The following is an 18,297-nucleotide window of genomic DNA, read 5'->3' on the forward strand; positions in this document are numbered from 1 at the left end:
AGTCAGTGCATGCTTCTTATGAATGACTCTCATAGATTTTCAAAAGGTAAAGAAGAGTTGATGATCCTGGGAAAGATGGTGTTAGCAGGTTAGTTCCTGGTTTTTGTTAGGTGTTTGCGACCTGAGTTGAGTATTCATAGACAGAAAAGTGAGTTGTTTTGGTAGACAAAGAGTATAGATGATATTATGAAGCTGGCCACCATACCAGATGTGATTGGTTTGACGTGAAACAGAAGAGAATCAAGGAGAACCTGATGATTGCTTAGACAAAACACTTTGAGATAAGTTCCTGAAATCAATTTGTGGATTTAGGCATGGGTTATGTTCAATCTGGAAATGCTGCAATGAAAGTAATGACTTAGATCCAAGGACTAAGGGTGGAAAATGGAGTAACAGTGCAAGGTGGTGAAGGGGAATGGTGAACTCTGAAATGAATGCAAATGTTGGATTGCTACAAAAACAGAACAAAGCTTGTTATTTCTGTGGGGAAATTGGTCACTGGAAATGGGAATGCAGACAAAATCCAGACAAAAATCAGAGTGTTGCAGAGAAATACAGCACCTAGATATAGACACAGTCTACTTCTGAGCAAAAATGCCTGATCATAAACGCTTCCATGTGATGATGCCTTCAGCCCCAGTGTTGCAGTAAAATATTAAATTCAATTTGCCATATAGTTCAGTGTATCAATAGAATTCATTAATTATGAGTAATGATTCTTCTTGGTTCAGTTCAGAGAATAATTCACAATGCCGTTGCCTGAGGAGGAGGAGCATTGCTTATTTGGCGCAGCCCTGGAGGTAGATCAAAGTGGCCCATACATCAATGGTGAAGTAAATGGCTACCCATTTCATTTTTTATTGACACAGGACCAAACTGTACTATCATTCGTTCTGTCCCAAAGTTTCTCCTGTATGAAAAAGAAGTCCAAGTTAAACCGCTCAGTAACAAACACATTTTTAATCAGGTTACACCAGATGTCCCTGTGAACATAGGCAAATGGAAAACAAACACCTGTTCATTTTAGTTGATTCAAGTCCTGTGAATTAGTTAGACAGAGACTTGCTTTGTAAATGAATTGTGTGATTTATTGAACACCAGATGTTGTTGTAACTGAGATACAGGATGAAGATTCAGTTTTTTAAATTAACTCACAAGATTCAAGGGTTACATTTTTCTGATCGCTGACAAAAGATGGCCTGCCTCTCGATATAAGACATTCTGTCAAACAAGAGGTATAAGATTTCTATGTAAAATAAACAGGGTTGACAAAAGTGCTGAGCCAGATAAAATTAAATTTAAATCTTATGCTATTTTCCCGAGAATTAAACAATATAAACTGTTGAGAAAAGCTGAGGAAGGAAGGAAGCCTGTCATTGAAAAATTATTGAACAGGAAACCCCCGGGTAACTACTTGCAATTCTCCTGTAAAGTGGAAAAAGGTGCATTGTTCAGGATTTTGAAGAATGAATAGGATAGTAATTTCATGTTGTCCAGTAGTGCCAAGTCCAGCAGTTATTTTGTTCCAAATTCCTTCAGATGCAGAATGCTACAGAGTTAGTGAAGTATGCCAAATGGTCTTCTCAATTCCTCTGCATGATGGTGTACAATTCCACAAGGGTATATTGAAAGTCCTTAAACCTTTTCATCATATTCTAAAGAAGGATTAGAAAATTATAAAGTTTCCCTATATTTCTGTCTTAGTACAGTATATAAATGATTTATTAACTGCATCAAAGATAAAAAAAGATTGTAAATGGGATACAGTTGCCCTATTAAATAATTTAGTTGACAGTGGTCATAAGGTTTCCTCAACAAAGATGCAGCAGTGTAAAAAGGAAGTAACTTATCTTGGTCAATGAACTGAGAATTGTTCAAGGAATGTCTCAAAAGAACACGTTTCTGTGATTCTGAAAATAAATCATCTTACCACCCAGAGGGAGGTGGAGATGTTTCTGGGAATTGTTGGCCACTGATGTCAGTGGATTCTAGTCCTTTCAGTTGAGTGTAAAGCCTTTATTAATAGCTCATGAGGACATTAAAGATCCAGTATCATTTGTTGAAATTTGTTTTATATGCTTTTAACACATTGAGAGAGACTTTGGGTAATGAACCTCCTCTTGGAATCCCTGATTACAATTTGACATTTTTCCTGTTCTGGCATGAGAAAGGTGAATGTGCATTATCAATTCTCACACAATAAATTGTTTGATGAGACCAATAGCATATATTTCAGCTGAAAAGGATCCAGTAGCTGGATGTCTTACTGGTTGTTTGAAATAAATTGCAGCTATTAGTATTGCCATTAAACAAAGTAAGGGAATAGTGATGGATTGTAGTTTAATTGCATATGTGCTACATTCAGTTGAGTAGCATAGATAAGGACTCAACACAGGAGAAACACTCGCTTGACAAGATAAGAGCAGATCCTTCTTGCAGATGAGAACATTTAAATTAAAATGTGCAGTTCACGCAACCCAGCTACGTTGCCTCCAATAACCGACAAACAATGATGGGAGTGGAATTGAAGACAATGGAATTGAACATTACTACCTTGCAGTTATTAAATTATGCCCTATGCTAAGACCAGGTATCAAAGAAATTCCTTTTGGGAATGGCAGATGCTACTCTGTTGATGGTTCTTATTTGAGGGACCAATATAACGCATTGAAAGCTGCCTATGTGATATGTTCCATTTCTGAAATTCTTGAAGCATCTTATCTGCTAAATGTAACTTCACCTCAAGTGGCAGGTAGTTGCACTGACAAAAGCTTGCTCTCTGTCAGAAAATGTAAGTGTGATGACTCATACAGGCAACCAGTATGGTTTTGGAATTGTGCATGATTTTGGACACCTGTGGTCACAAAGAGGTTTTATGACATCCTCTGTAGCCCATATAAAGGACAGTCTTTATATACCTGATCTTTCTTTAAGGAATTCAACAACCAAAGGAGATTACTTTGGTTTACATGCACTGCCCATAATGCTGAAAAAGCTTTGGTTACTTTTGGAAATAATTATTCTTATTGAGGAGCTAGATATTGTGCTGTTGAGGATGAGATAGTGATCCAGGAAAAGAAAGGAGAATGAAACAAGGATAAGTAGTGTACTAAATGCAGAAAAAATTAACAGTTTCTTTTAAAATTTGCTTCAGACTTCTTTGAGTGAGCTAAGATACCTTCATAAAGAGGTTAAACAATGATAAATAGAAATGGGAATAATTGTGCTGCAACAAAAATCATCACGATTTGTATGTGAATTCTGAACATAAGTATTTTCTCCACAATGCCTTGTTGTATCCCATAGCTGGGTATTACGATGGTCAGTCACATTCAGGGAGGGAAGTGATGATTCACACCTTCTGAAAATATTGGGAAAATTTGAATTTTACACATGTTTCTTGTTGGACCTGGCTATCTCTGCGGTGTCACCCCCAAACATTTTGCCTTTCACACTCCACTTTTTGCCGAATTAGTTTTTGTTGGCCTTGGGACTCTGTGCATTTTACCACTGCTACCAGTGCTAAAGTGCTTGTGCTACCTCCCTAAAATATGGTTAAATTGGGTTGTTCCCAATTGGCATATTTATGTACTTGTAGGTCCCTTGTAGAGTGGTACCCAGGTCCTGTAAATTAAATGGTACCAGTGGGCTTGCAGCACTTATTTTGCCACCTACCCTAGTAGCCTTCTAAAACTTGTTCCAGGCCTACCATTGCAGCCTGAATTCAGCATGATACTGCCATCTCGACTTAGCATTTAAATCCTCTTGCCAAGCCCTACTCACCCCTTTTATTACATAAAAATCACTCCTACGGTGAGAGCTAGGTAACCCATAGGGCAGGGTGCTGTGTATTAAAAGGTTGGACTTACTACTTTTAGGTTTTACATGTCCGGGTAGTGAAAAACTCCCAAAATCATTTTTCACTAATGTTGTGCCTACCCCTCCCATACGATAATATTGGGGATTCTCTATTACCTTTAATCACAGGCGAGCGGAATTCGCAGAGTTTCACTCTTCAAGAATCCACAGAATTATATAAAAACTCTGTGAGATTCTGCGGAGATCCATGATTAGGCAGAGATCGGTTCTTGGTGCTACCTGCACTGATTTTTTTGTGCTGGGAGTATGTTGCACACTGGAAAATCAGCTAGGTTTTCTACTTGAGCTGCAGCTTTCTCAGCACAAATCTCCAGCATTGAGAAAATCTCAACCGGTGCTCTCTTAGCACCAGAAAATCGAGCTAGGAGACAGTAATTGCTGCTTATACTTGCCAACTTACCATTGTCAAGCAGCATGTGAGAAAAACCTCCACCATGTGGTGGTGGGTAGAACTTGGCTGGAACTCTGCGTTACATGCTTAAACCGGAGTGGCCAAAACTCCGCCAGCTTAGTTGGTTGAGGGGAACTTTTCTCACCCCCCTATCTTTAATGAGCTGTAATTCCTAATTGATGGAATGTAGATATGGAATGTTTGGTACCTATGGAATTATAATGGTAACTCTTTTTTAATGGCATAGTCAGATGTTTCATTACAATTGTGAAAATGCCACTTTTAGAAACATGTCAATTTCCTGCCCTCAGTCTTTGTGCCTGCAGCCTGACTTTGGTAACCTGACTGTGTGTAGCTGACTTTATGAATTCCTCCCAGACTGTAACACAATAGTGGGATTAGGTGTGCCTCAATGGGCCATTAACTCACTTGATGGAGGGCAGAGCTGAGCACAACCCCACTTGCACCCAAATAGGTTGTACCCTCTCTCCTCACAATAGGCCTGATGACCATGTATTGTCACTGCAGCCAGCCTGGAACCAGGGCAGGGGAATTGGGGAACTCCCAGAACTTCAAGGAGCCTTTCCAGAAATGTCTCCCACCTTCTAGAAGCTGGGCACTAGAGTACAAAAATAGGACTCTCAGACCCACTCTTCAGTTCACTACTGGACTTACAGATGGACCCTCAGAGGGCTGCCTCCTGCTGTGGCCTGCTCTGCACTCTGCCAGACTGCTGCTGTGCCTGAAAGGACTGCTGTGCTGCCTGGGGTCTGCTTAAACCCTCAGAGGACAGCCCGGCTGTTAAGCCGTACAGGCCGGCTCTAGGGCGATGCGACCGGTACCACCATACTGGGCATTCACATTGGGTGGGGGTGCCTTGTTTGCAAATACAAATAGATTATGGTTTTAAAACCACCTTCTGTTGCATTTTTTACATTCAGCTATTTTCAGGCAAAAATAAAAATGTCAAGATCACTCTCAGTGATTAATGCTCTTTGTGGAGAGAGATTGAGTTTTGTCTAGTGGAGGTTTTGACTTATCATAAGCACAGAGGGTTAAAATGCCTGCTGCAAAGAGCGTATACCATGCAGACCACAAAGTGAATATAATGTGAACAGGTCAGCGAGTTACTGCTTTTGTGATAGAGATCCTTTTGTTACATGCAGTTTATACGTTTTAAATCTTAATATAGAACAGAGAGCTATTACCTGTCTTCAAAGAGCTGCATGCAAACTGCAAAGTATGATTTTTTGAACGAGTGTTGCATTATCCTAATGTTGCAAAATGGGTGATTTGGGTAGAAATCTATTTTTATTATTAAAGAGAACCCCCAAGCATGATGTTAATTTTAAATTTTGAGTTTGAACTTTGCCAGACCAAGCACTCCTATACCATACTGTCTGTCCAGTATGGATGACATGTGACTCCTATACCTTGCAGTGCTCGGTATTATGTAACATTTCCTATACACTGATGTACACATGCATATTTAATTGTATATGTGTAATATGTGTGTGTCTGATGTAAAGTGGTCTGACATCCTACACTGGTATGAGTGGTGCTATAAAACTAATTAAATGCATCATAGAGAGAGTAGTTGAGGGGCACTGTAAAAGGGTGGTGTTGAGGTAATCCATGGCAGAGGTGGTCGCTGGGGGATGCCAATAAATCATTGTTGCATTGGATGCCACCAGCGCTAAAACCGGCCCTGAAGCCCTGCATTTAAAGCTGCGCCCAGGATTGCCAGAAGTGACTCGAAGGGCTACTTTGCTGTCTTTCTGTTTAGAACCACAGGAACATAACAGGCTTCCACCATCTTGAACCCACCACCCACACCCAACCTTAGTGAGTCCTAAACTCCCATCTAGTCTCCATATACTCCTGGACCCTTGATTGTGGTGCTAAAGGTGACCAGATGTCAGCAGTTGGCACTTTCATATTTTAAGCTCTGTTTTGAAGCTTTGATTTTAAAAATTCAAAACTCTGGTTCAACTGATTAGATTGTTGTCATTTTGGTGTCAAATCACTCATTAAAATGTACACTATTTGTCCAAATTTGTTTGCCTCTAAGATAAGCCCGACTGCTTCTTGTGCCAAGCTAACTAGGGTTAAGCAAAGGTTAATTTAGAGACTTTTTGTGCTTCACCCTCCAAGGGATTGCAGCTGTTGCTTGACCAGGGTTCACGCCCCAGTCAATCAACAACGTAGTTTCTCCCAATACTTATGATTTGTGTACCAGTTGTCTATTTGTCATAGAAATAATCAAGTAAAAAATAACATTAACTGTGATGAATCATTTTGGAAAAACAGAAGGCCCATTTGCAGGACTGCAAGCAGATTTTGTCAGGATGCCAATCTGTAATTGTTTGAAACATACCTTGGTCATTACTTGTTTGTTTTTTAAAGGGTTTGAAGCCTACCCTACATGGAGATCATATGGCCTTACACTTGCTAAACTTTTCTTGATAGTTACTTTCTCTATTTGGTCTTCCAGCTTCTGATACAGACTGTGGCACTCATTTTAAAAATTAGTGAACCAGAGGTTTCATTTTAGTTATTGTCCTCAGCCTTCTAGTGTGGTTAAGGAGATTAATGGGACTCTCAAGAACAAATTGTGCTTCAGCTGGTTTGAAGTGGCTTGATCCACTCCCTCTTGTTTAAATGATCATCAGATGTACTCCTGATAAAAAGACGGTTCTTTCATGCAATGAAGTATTCATGGGTAAATCAAAGAGATTGTTTTATACTTCTTCAACCTCGTTGTCTCAATAACTAATGACATTGTATTTGATTATTGCAAATGTGTTTCTGATATTGTGAAATCTGTTTCTAATCATGTGAACGTGACAAGGACATCTTCTATCATAAATGAATACTGATCCAAAAGCACATTAGGACAAATTGAGTGGAGAAGCACTCGTATGACCCCTTTCAAGTGATTTTGATAATCAACACTGTGGTAAAATGTGCTGGTGTTCAGCAGTGAATGTCCGCTGCTTACACAAAAAGATTGAACAAAGCAGATGAAGAAGTGGTGCAAAAAACAACTAATTCATAGAGTCAAGCACAAGTTTGTGCCGTGGAACCAGGGGTGGGGGATGGTGGAATTGAGACTGAAAAAGTTGTAGCTGGTGAATTGGTAATGTCATAAATGTCCAGATCAGTGAAATAGAGAGTTCTGGTGAAGAACATGGTACACAGTTAAGTTTCAAAGCAGGGATTAGACTCAATAGCTGTTGCACTGTCAAAGTCAAAGATCCAAGTGGCACCAAGAAGAAGTAGTCTCTGATCCAAACAATGAAAGGTTACAGTTGAAATTCGAGTCACAGAAACCTCCACAGAAAAGGAAGAAAGCAGATGGAAGTGAATCATGCATCAAGTGCAAGCTCAAGTTCATCAGTAAATGAAAACGTGATTGAAAAAAAAATTGCAAAAGAAAACACTGGCAACAAAAGAGATAGAACAGGCTTAGGCTAGTCAAAGAGGGTTATGAAGTAACAGAACTGGACTCTGAAAATAGTAGAAATGAATCACCTGGTACGATAGGACCAGTTAGAAAGAGACCATCAAATAGAAAAGATGTATCACCTAAATGGTTACATCTATCCACATTGTCAAAACAAGATGATTTAGAATGCAAGTCATCTAGTCCAATAAATTGTGAATAGAGGTTTGAAAGTGAGTTTGAGAGTGCATATAAAGAAGAGGAAAACCCCCTTGGAAAGTTTAAAGAGATTACAACAAAACTTTATGTGGTAGAAGCAAACAAATAATAAGTTAAAACATGAACTGAATTAGTTAAAAGAACTTTAAAAAAAAGACAATTTACGAATTCTCATCTTAAATATTGTTTTAATGAAATAAGAAGAAAATAAGAGCATATATTATTGTTTTACAAACCATTTTTGTGAATGTTACATTTTGAGCTTCACAATCAAGTTTTGTTTTAGGTCTCAATGGAAAATGGAGTGCAGCAGATGCTATAAAAATATTAGGTTTGTTGTTCTAACAATATTATTAGTCTTAGCCTGTTGTGCTCACTACTTCAGGTGGGATAAGGTGAAACACAATATATTAATGTATAGAGAAGGTTTAGATAGTGAAATCAAGATATTATTCAGGGGCATAACAAAGACCCCCAAAGCCCCTGCAGTAAGAGGGCCCACATGCTCCAGGGGGCACACTCAGCTCAGTACCTCGGCCTGAGCGCTCCTGAGTGAGTTCGGAGAAGGGCCCCTCCTTGTACCTTGCAGAAGAGCCCCCTTCAAGTTTTGTTGCACCACTGATAATAGTTACACTAGAATGGTAAGGACATATTCAGAGATAATAAGGGTTAAGAACGGTTATGTATATCCTTTTGTTTCTACCGGTAAAGGGTGGGCCTATTTACAACTTCCTATTTCTCAATGATTGTCTTGTACAGTGTTTATTAGTATATTTAATAATTATGAACCTTTATCCCCTTACTGTCAAATTTCAACATGTCACTGGAAAATCTGTGCATCTTTGAAAAGGGGGGTTCTAATAATATTAAATATGGTACCTTTCTAAAGATCATTGCACAAAAGAAGCATGAAACTAAAACCATTAAATTAGAGTATGTGTGTAGTTTGAGTAGGGAGGAACATAAATTTGTTGATAAGTACAATGAAAGTGTACATTTGAAAGACTGGAAAAATGTAGAGGCTGGCAGTAAACATTTAAAAGACGAGAAAGATGTTGAGGCTATAAAAGAGCAAATTAAGGAAGATGAGGAATTTACATCTTGAAAACTACTACCTAAATTGAGACTGAAACAAGAGAGAAGAGGTGATAGTACATCATGAATCTTTGAAAGGTGGTAAGTCTGAATTTGTGGAAGAGAGTAGTGTGGAAGACGTTACGTTGTGAATGGTGATTATTTGATTGGTGGGGGGCTGATGCTGAAAGGGATCTATTATGTGTGTGGTAGAATGGTTATTTCAATTGCCAAGAAATTGGATGGATCTCATTTTCTTGCTTGAATTTCTCCTAAAGCTTATCATGTGAATGATAAGGTTGGATTGTGGGGGGCACGTGGCCGGCAAGATGGCCGTTCGGAAGCACTAAATGAGTGTTCCCGATCCCGGCTCGTAATCCTCCCTGATCCTGTGGCCCCGGACCTCCGCGGACTCGGCAGCCGAGTCCTGGAGTCTGCGGGAGCTGAGGAGTGTACGGGGAGAGCGGTGGGGGAGAACGTTTGAGGTAGCGGGTGCTGAAATCGAGCAGCAGGGGGGCGTGCAAACAGGACACCTAACCGTAAGATGGCTTCCGCGATCTAAACATGGCGAAATGTAGTCGCAGGAGACACTGGAGCAGCGCGAATCCAGGGAAGAAGTTTTCTGTAGGGGAGCCACTCAGAGTGAGGGGTTGAGTGGACTTTGGCTCTGCACCCCCCTCGCTTCTTCCCCCCGGAGAGTGGGTACAGTGTTGGAGTTGGGCCTCCCAGTTGGATTGGAGGCCTGCTGTGGTGATTGAGGCAGCGATGGAGATCGGTGCTTGCCCCCTGCGGGGTGTACACAGGCCCTGGACGCTTGGGGCTCACATAGCTGCATTGGGCACACAGTGGCAGCTGGAGGCGTCGCTGGACTAGTTCTTGAGGAGTGACTCCTTTGCGTTGTAGATCTGCCAGAATTCTTGGGTTGCCCAGCTCTGGAGTGCAGAACTATCAAGCTGTGCATCAGATCCGTAGGCTCGGGCACAACACCTGCGCTGCTTCTACATATGCTGGCACCCCCACGGGGGTGGGAGGTTAAAAGACTGAGAAGTGTTGGGCGGCAAAAATACGGAGTTTGACTGCCTGCCTGCACCTGGAGGGCTTGAGCCTGGCATTTGGTGTGTTCCTTTGTGACTGCCACCCCAGCAGGTGGATACCATGGGCAAAGATAGAAGGCAAAAGAGTATGCAGCAAACGCGAATGGACCAATACACGGCACAAAGTTCAGGTGCGAGATCCCCCAGGCCCCTTGGAGAAAGGTGCAGAACCCACCGGTGCATAAATCCTGGCTGCTATTGAGTCCTCGCAGCAGGCAATGCAAACTCAGATCGCGGCCATAGTGGTGGATGTCAATCTGCTTCGTGCACACCTAAGGGTAGTGGCGGAACGCTCGGTGGCCACTGAGAAACAAGTGACGGGCCTGCAATCGGAGATGGATACGCTGAAGGCCTCGGTGGCCATCCTTGAAGTTGAAACGCACAAGCTGGAGGCGAGGGTTGAGGATGCGGAAGGTAGGGCAAGACGGTGTAACCTCTGCATAGTGGGCTTTCCCAAAGGTGTGAAGGGATCGAATGTGGAGGCTTTCTTGGGAGACTGGATCCGGAAAACGTTACCTGAGGCACCCTTATCGGCTGTATTTGTGGTGGAGCGTGTGCACAGAGCCTTAACAGCACCGCCGCCGCCGGGAGCCCCCCCACGAACAATAATAGCCAAGATCCTTAACTACAGAGACCGAGATGTAATCTTGCAGGAGGTGTGCAAACATGGAAATCCTACCTTTGAAAATCACACCATCCGTTTTTTTCCCTGACTATACCAGGATGGTGCAGCTCCAGAGGCAATCCTTTGCGGGTGTTAAGTACAAGCTTAAAGAACTGGGCAATACCTATATGCTGGTGTTCCCAGCTAAGTTGAAAGTTCTCCATGCAGGTCGCTCACACTTTTTTCCATCTCCTGAAGCGCCTTGGGACTGGTTGCAGCGGAACGGTGTGGCGGGCGCGCCGGACTTCCTGGTTGGAGAGAGTGGCAGGAGGGACAGCGGAGGTGCATACTGCAGCCCGCAGGAGCACCCGCAGACGCCGTGCCGGCCAAGGAAGCCGAGTGATTGTTCGTTCGGATGCCACCCTGAGTCTTGAACATCGGAGACGGGAGCGAGAGGAGGCCAAACTGTTGGTTCAAACTGTCACGTCGGAGGCGTCCTCCCGCTCTGGGTCCCCCTGTGTTGCAGGCAGACTGTGTCCGGATTTGAGCCCTGAGGGCACCTGAATGCTTCATTGGCCCTCCAGTTGGTGCTGGAGCCACACACTTTGGTTTTGGGGGATTCTTTGAGGTCTTCCCCCTATTGTGCCCTCCTTCTCTCTCTGACCCCTCCCCTCTCTTTCTGATGCTGACTATGAATGGGAGGTAGCGGGGGTCTGGGTCAATGATTGTGCCAGGAGTTGCTGCCCCCCCTATTGTTGTTGTTGTTGTTGTTAGTTCTACTTGTGGGTGGGCCGGACGATTGGCATGGGCAGAGTGTCGGAGCACTGTCTGGACCTGAATCTAGCTATCGTGCGGGAGCAGCGATCGCCTCCCACTTCTGGACTATAGAATTGATAGCGGGGTGCATACTCGATTGGGCAGACACTAGTTATGGGAGGTGTTTACCCAGGGTGGGATGGGGAGCTTATCTGTGGGTTCTTGTTTGAGTTGGAGTTTTGTATTTGACACTGTAAGCGTGTTCTTCTGTTTAGGGACATCGACTTCCCTGGTTGTGCGAGCGTGAACCGGGGAGTTATGTGGTGGGGGCCATGGGCGGTTTGGGTGGGGGGATGACCCAGAGGGGTGGTGAGGTGTGTGGAACAGATTAGACTATGGTGGGTACCTTGACACGCATAGTTACATGGAACGTTAGGGGGTTAAACTCCTATGTGAAGCGCTATAGAGTGCATACGTGCCTTCGGCGGCTTGGCGTAAATATTGCTCTCCTGCAGGAGACTCATTTGGTTGAGAATGAAGCGCAAAAAAGTGCAGAAAAAGTGGAGGGGGCAACTATATTCCGTGACCTATTCCTCCTGCGCTAGAGGGGTTTCGGTCTGGGTGGCCCCTTCGGCTCCCTTTGTACTACAAAGTCTAAAAGCAGATGTGCAAGGACGTTACATATTTCTTCATGGCTTACTTGATGGCCGTGAGATCTGTCTGTTGAATATCTACGCCCCTAACACAGATGATGCGGGATTCTATCATCAAATACAACAGGAAATAATATAATTTACAGGGATACCCATTCTGTGGATGGGCAACTTTAATTGCATCCTTGATGGAGAGCTAGATAGAGACCCCCCGAAGTTGAATACGAAAGCGCATATGACTGCCGAACTGAGAAACGTTAAGAGGAATCTCCACTTTGTGGATGTGTGGAGAGAAATGCACCCTCGGCTACAGTGTTTTCGTGTTACATGCCCACCCATGGGGCTTACAGCTATCTGGACAGATTTCTTCTAGCCAATGATGGCTCCCTAGACGTTTGTCGAGTTGTTTATCAGGCCCGGTTTTTGTCAGAACATGCCCCCCTCCTTCTAGAGTGTGAGACGCACATGCCCAGGCCAGCGATCCCCCTGTGGCGGTTGCGCCCAGACTTACAAGTGATCGGAATATAAAAAAGATCTCCAGGATGTGCTAGTTGGATACTTTCATACAAACTGGGGTACGGCAGTGACCCGATGCTTAGAGTGGGAGGCACTGAAAGTTGTTATTAGAGGGGAAAGCCTTAGTAAAACATATGGAATTAGGCAGCGTCTGAAGCGGGAGCTCACAAGGCAGGCGGAAGAGTTGGCTACTCTACAGCATCAAGTTGATAATGGCCACACTTTGGAGGCGGATTGCCTGGTGGTGAGAGGTAGAATTGTGGACCTCTGGGATAGGCTAGAGAATTATGTCCGCCGGAACTATAGGCATCGACTATTCCGGGAGGGAGACTGTTCTGGGCATATGCTGGCTTGGCTCCTCCATATCAAAGACTGCAATGCCCCCAAAGGAGAACAAGAATTATTTACACATATCATAAACAGCATTCCTTGATTACTAGAGACTGATTTAATGCAGTAAAAGAATAACCAACCGGCTGCCTTTTATTTCTATTTAGTTTGGATTATTGGGATATCGATTACTCTTTTTCTCTATTTTTCATTGTCAATCACAAGCACTTTTTCTTTACACTGGTTTGTCCTTCCGGTTTTTGATTTTGGGATGGGTTGTTCCTATGAATGACTATATAAACAGGCTCATCGCATGTACTTCACGAGACTCGAGGCTCTGCATTTCCAGCAGCACTAGTGGCGTTAGATATGGAAAAAGCGTTTGACACCCTGTTATGGGACTACCTATGGGAGGTGTTGCGCAGGATGGGTATTGGTCCTGTCTTCTTATCCTGGGTGCGTCTTTTGTACTCGGCGCCCCGGGTGAGAGTGCGTACAGGGGCGATTGTGTCAGACTCCTTTATGACTGAACGCGGCACACAGCAGGGTTGCCCCCCTGTCGCTGCTGCTGTTCGCGTTGGCCATGGAGCCACTAGCTATTCAACTACGGACTGGCTTGGATGGTTGGGGTATCCAGTGGAGGAGAGAACGCACATAATCTCATTGTACGCAGATGATGCTCTAGTGTACGTATCAGAGCCTGAAGAGGTGGTCCCCCTCTTGTTGGGAATGATAGATGATTTCGGGCAGGTGTCGGGTTTACGTGTTAACAGACACAAAACGGTGTTGTTCCTGATGGCAGGTCTGTCTGTGATAGGTGCTTTGGAGTTGCCTCAATTGGGCTTAACCTGGGAGACTGAGTCCTTTTCATATTTAGGCATCTGAGTTGCTCATTCGCCGCAATTACAACTCAATTTAAACCTGGGTAGAGTACTGGAGGGCCTCCGTGCGTCTGTTCAGTTTTGGACCTCTCTCCCACTATTGGTTATGGGTAGAGTTGCGCTCAGTAAAATGATTTTGCTTCTTCACTGCCTATATGTTATGCAGAATTCACTCTGTGAGATCCCTCTTTTGATATTTCGGCAACTAGATAAACTGCTCTTATCCTTAATCTGGGCAGGCAAATGATGCTGTGTTTGCATGGGAATCCTGAAATTGGACCTGACTGATGGCGGCTCTAGGATTCCGCAGGGCACCCCCTACCTTGTGGAGCAGGTGTCGAGGGCTTGGGAGAGTGCGGTGGTGTGGGTCCTACGTAAGGCCCCATATACTCGCCTGCTCCCCCTGTGGTGAATCCGGCCTTTTACTAAAGCTGCTGAAGTAATGGATTTTTCACAGTGGCGTGCAGGGGGTTGTAACAATGCTGGTGACTTATATCATAATGCCACATGCATTACGAGGGAGGAGGCAGACTCCATGTTTGGTATAGGTCCAAGACAGTTCTTACAATATGCGAACATTTCGCAGACGGCCATAGGCATTTGGACGTCCTTTCCGTAGGAGCCCGTTGAATCTCACCTCCTGGCGTCATTGCTTGATCCCGGAGGTGATCGGGGCCTGCTATCCCGAACTTACAAAGCTCTCAAGGGTGACAGACTGACTGACCTTCAGGGGATTAGAGGCCAATGGGACACAAGTCTCTGAATGGTGCTCACAGATGGGGAATGGAATAGGACCCGTTCTTTGGTGTGGGATGCGACCAGCAACGCTAGGTATAAGTTGATGCATTTTTATTACTTACATAGAGCATACCTGACACGTCAACAGTTAAATAGGATATTTCCTTCAAGGCCTGATAGTTGTAACCAGTGTGGCGAGCAGTCGGCTACATTTGGATCATATGGCATGGGTCTGTGGCTCTGTCCAACCTTATTGGCATCAAGTAGTGAAGACGCTAAGGGAGGTTACAGCTGCGAGAGTGCAGGTGACATTGATGCACTGCCTGCTGGGCCTGATCCCGGTCCCCAAAAAGGGTCGGAAAATGGCAAATAGATTTGCACATCTGGGGCTTTTATTGGCGAAAAGGTGCATTGCAATTCGTTGGGCCAGCCCGCACCCCCGCTACATGTTACTTGATTAAATGATTTAGTTGAATGGGCTACTGCAGAAGAATGCCGTTCGCGGAAGGTTCGATTAGATGAGTATGCTGACCGAGATTTGGAACTCTGGCGTACGATGATTAATGAGCTAACTGGTGTGCAGGAGAGCGAGGATGAGAGTCCCTTGACTGATGTGTCTCCCCATTGAGCTCTGGTCGTGGTTGAGCCTTGGGGTGCTGGACCAGGGGATTTCCGTGGCATGAATGTGTGTCTTGGTGTGCCCAGGAGGGCATGCTTCCGGTCTTGCTACTTGAGGGGGGTCGCCGTGGGTGGCTCCACCCTCGCTCCCTCGACCTGGCTACTGTGTCACTCAGGGATGCTGCTGTGTTTCCTTGCTGAGTCTCCCCCTCCCTCCCCCGACCACACCTGTTGCACCAGATGAATGACGATCATTTGTAGCACGGTCCGCTGGTCTGTTGATGCTTACTATACTTACAGTGTACTGTTGTTGGTTAATATGTTATAGTGTACTGCCTTGTCTCTGAAAGGGTGGGCTCTGTTCTGTCGGGCCACTGTGGAAATCATGTTGGTTGGGTTCCCTAATCTAACAACACAGATGCCTCATGTCCCTAAGTGGACCTGGATCTGAATGCTTCAAAATGTTATGAACATAAAAGGTGCGATTGGTCTGATCTTCCCCCCTCCTGAAAGCACTATGTAATAATGTAGTACACAGTTGTATGTGTTTATCTTATGCATAAATAAACAAGTTTAAAAAAAAGGTTGGATTGTGAACAGTAGAACAATGATTCAGGCATGTAGTTTTAGACACAGTATGTGCTATTATTCCTTCTATAGGCATAGCAATAACTGATGTAAAAATTAGACAATTATCTACATTGGTAGATAAATTTGCTGTAATTACAGCAGGAACACTAGCAGAGCTAAATGCTGAAATAATTGTTAATAGGGCTATGGTCATTAGGAACACTTAGCATGAGATAGTATTCTTGAAAAGGAAGGTCATGTTTTTAAAGTAATAAAAGTCAAGAGATGTTGTACTTTAATCCCTTATAAAAGGCCAATTGTTAACTCATATGTATTTAATCTAACTAATATTTCTAATGTACTTCAGTCATTTAAAGAGCATGGATTGTGCAAAATAGTAGGCTCCTGGATTAATGAATCAGGGAAGTGTTTTTGTAAGATTGATGAAGGAATAGATTCTTTGGGAAGTGGATCTCTACATTTCACACTAAACACTGTCAAAATTACAATGATTTCTGCAGATAGTTTGCTCCTATTATTTAAATTTGCTGGATGGTTGATTTAAAATTGTGGATCAAAGAAGGGAAAGAAATAAAGGAAGTTGAAAAGGTCTGAAGATTATGAGATAGAGAATTTCAAGGATTGTGTTTATAATTAATTAGAAAGCGGTGGTGAAAAGTTCCAAAAAGGAGCAGTGAGTGAAACAGATTGATTGATTGAAATCCTTATTAGTAAAGTTTAATTAATTGTTTTACTGAGTATAAAATAATCAGTGGAAGGATTGTTAGTTTGTTCTTAAGGTTTTTTTTCACGCACTAAAATGTTGATTAATGTGTTCTGCTGCTTCTAATTTGCACATGTAGGCTGAATTAATATATTTTCAATTGAGGCAAATTCCCTATGATGTCTAGAAATTGATTTATTAACGTGTTTTATTTATGTCACATTTCTATGTGAAACGTTTTTCACCACCAGCACTCAACGTATCCACAGAGGCTTCGCAGAGCACAGAAAAACTGAGGTGTAATGGTTTATCCAATGTTATGATTGCATTGCCTTCAACAAACTCATCATGTTCATTAGGATATGTAACTTTCTTAAGACCCTTTCAGTTGTGTGTTTTCACTGATTCATTCAGTAACTGAAAGTCCTATTATTGAATGCTTCATATTTGCTTAGAACATTTCTTGAAAACATTTGAATGGGAGTGTTGAATAATAATGTGCAAAATTTGGATGGTGCTTGTTTGTTGAGGGGATAATGTTCATTTAATTCATGTTCTGATTTGCAAAAGGAAAGAAACCTTTGCTCACACTATGATGATTCTGCTGTTTTTATTAATTTGTTATATAAGAATTTTGTATAAAAAACCCTTGATTTTGGGGTAAACCAGAGGGATGTCCGAAGACATTTCTGGAGTGCCAAGTTTCTAAAAAAAAGTGCCAGGGACCTCCTGAAGAAGCCACTGCAGCTTGCACCACCTATTGCCCTTGCCAGCACTGTTAACAACAGTAAACAACTACAAGCCATGCACTCCTATAAGTGTTACAATTCAGACTATTCCAGCCCCCAAAGCTATACGAATGGCTCAGGCAGCAGGTATTTGTCTTTTGTAATGTTGTTCTGCTCATCTCTAAATTACACAAGCAGTGCCACAATGTGACAGATTGTCATAAGTGCCAGTGTAGACAATTCAGGTTTGGTGCCTAGCACCAGAAACCACCGGCTCAAAATAAGCAGTTTTTCTGTTTTACTAAGGATGCTGTCTGATTCTTTCCTGATTTTGCTGGTCATTTGGGACTTAAAATGATTTCTTATATTTTTTTTATGTTATTTTTATTTTTTTGCATAAAAACTACAGACAAAAGGCCACCAGGTATAGAACATCAACTCATCATATGACCCATCGCACAGGACCAGATCAAATGGAAGCAACAGCCACCACAGCCGTCCTCCCCATCCATTTCTCACTTCTTCAGGACCGTACAACCTGGCTATGAACAAGAAGGGGATTCTCTACTGACTTCAGGGGATGGGGTTGAAGTTTACGGTACTGTTGTCATCTCTAGATGGGGATGTACTTAATGATCCATCACTGTCCTAAATCAATCCATAGTGTTGTGACCAGCTTCCCCACAAAATTTTATTTGGCAGCCTTTCACTTCATAGACCACTCTCTCGGCCTCCGTGCAGTGAGTCATCCCTGTTTTCCACATTTCCCTGGTGTGGGCCAGGGGTTTCTCACAGCTCCTCTCTATGTCTCCTTTGGTCAAGGTAAATCCCAGCGAACACAACAGGAACTGTCTCCTTGTGAGGTCTACATTTACTGGGATATCCAACATGGCAATCTGGGGGAGGGGGTCAACAGGACAGATATTATCGAGATCTCAGACAGGAGTCCAGTGGTCTCATTCTAACAGCTCACTATGTGAAGGCAGGTCCACATTGTGGGTATGAAAGCACTTTGAGGTTCCCCATATCTCAAACAATTGGGGAAGGGGCTTTACCTATTTTGCTCTAGCATGCTTC

This window comes from Pleurodeles waltl, chromosome 8 (assembly GCF_031143425.1).
Source record: "Pleurodeles waltl isolate 20211129_DDA chromosome 8, aPleWal1.hap1.20221129, whole genome shotgun sequence".
Lineage (NCBI taxonomy): Eukaryota > Metazoa > Chordata > Amphibia > Caudata > Salamandridae > Pleurodeles > Pleurodeles waltl.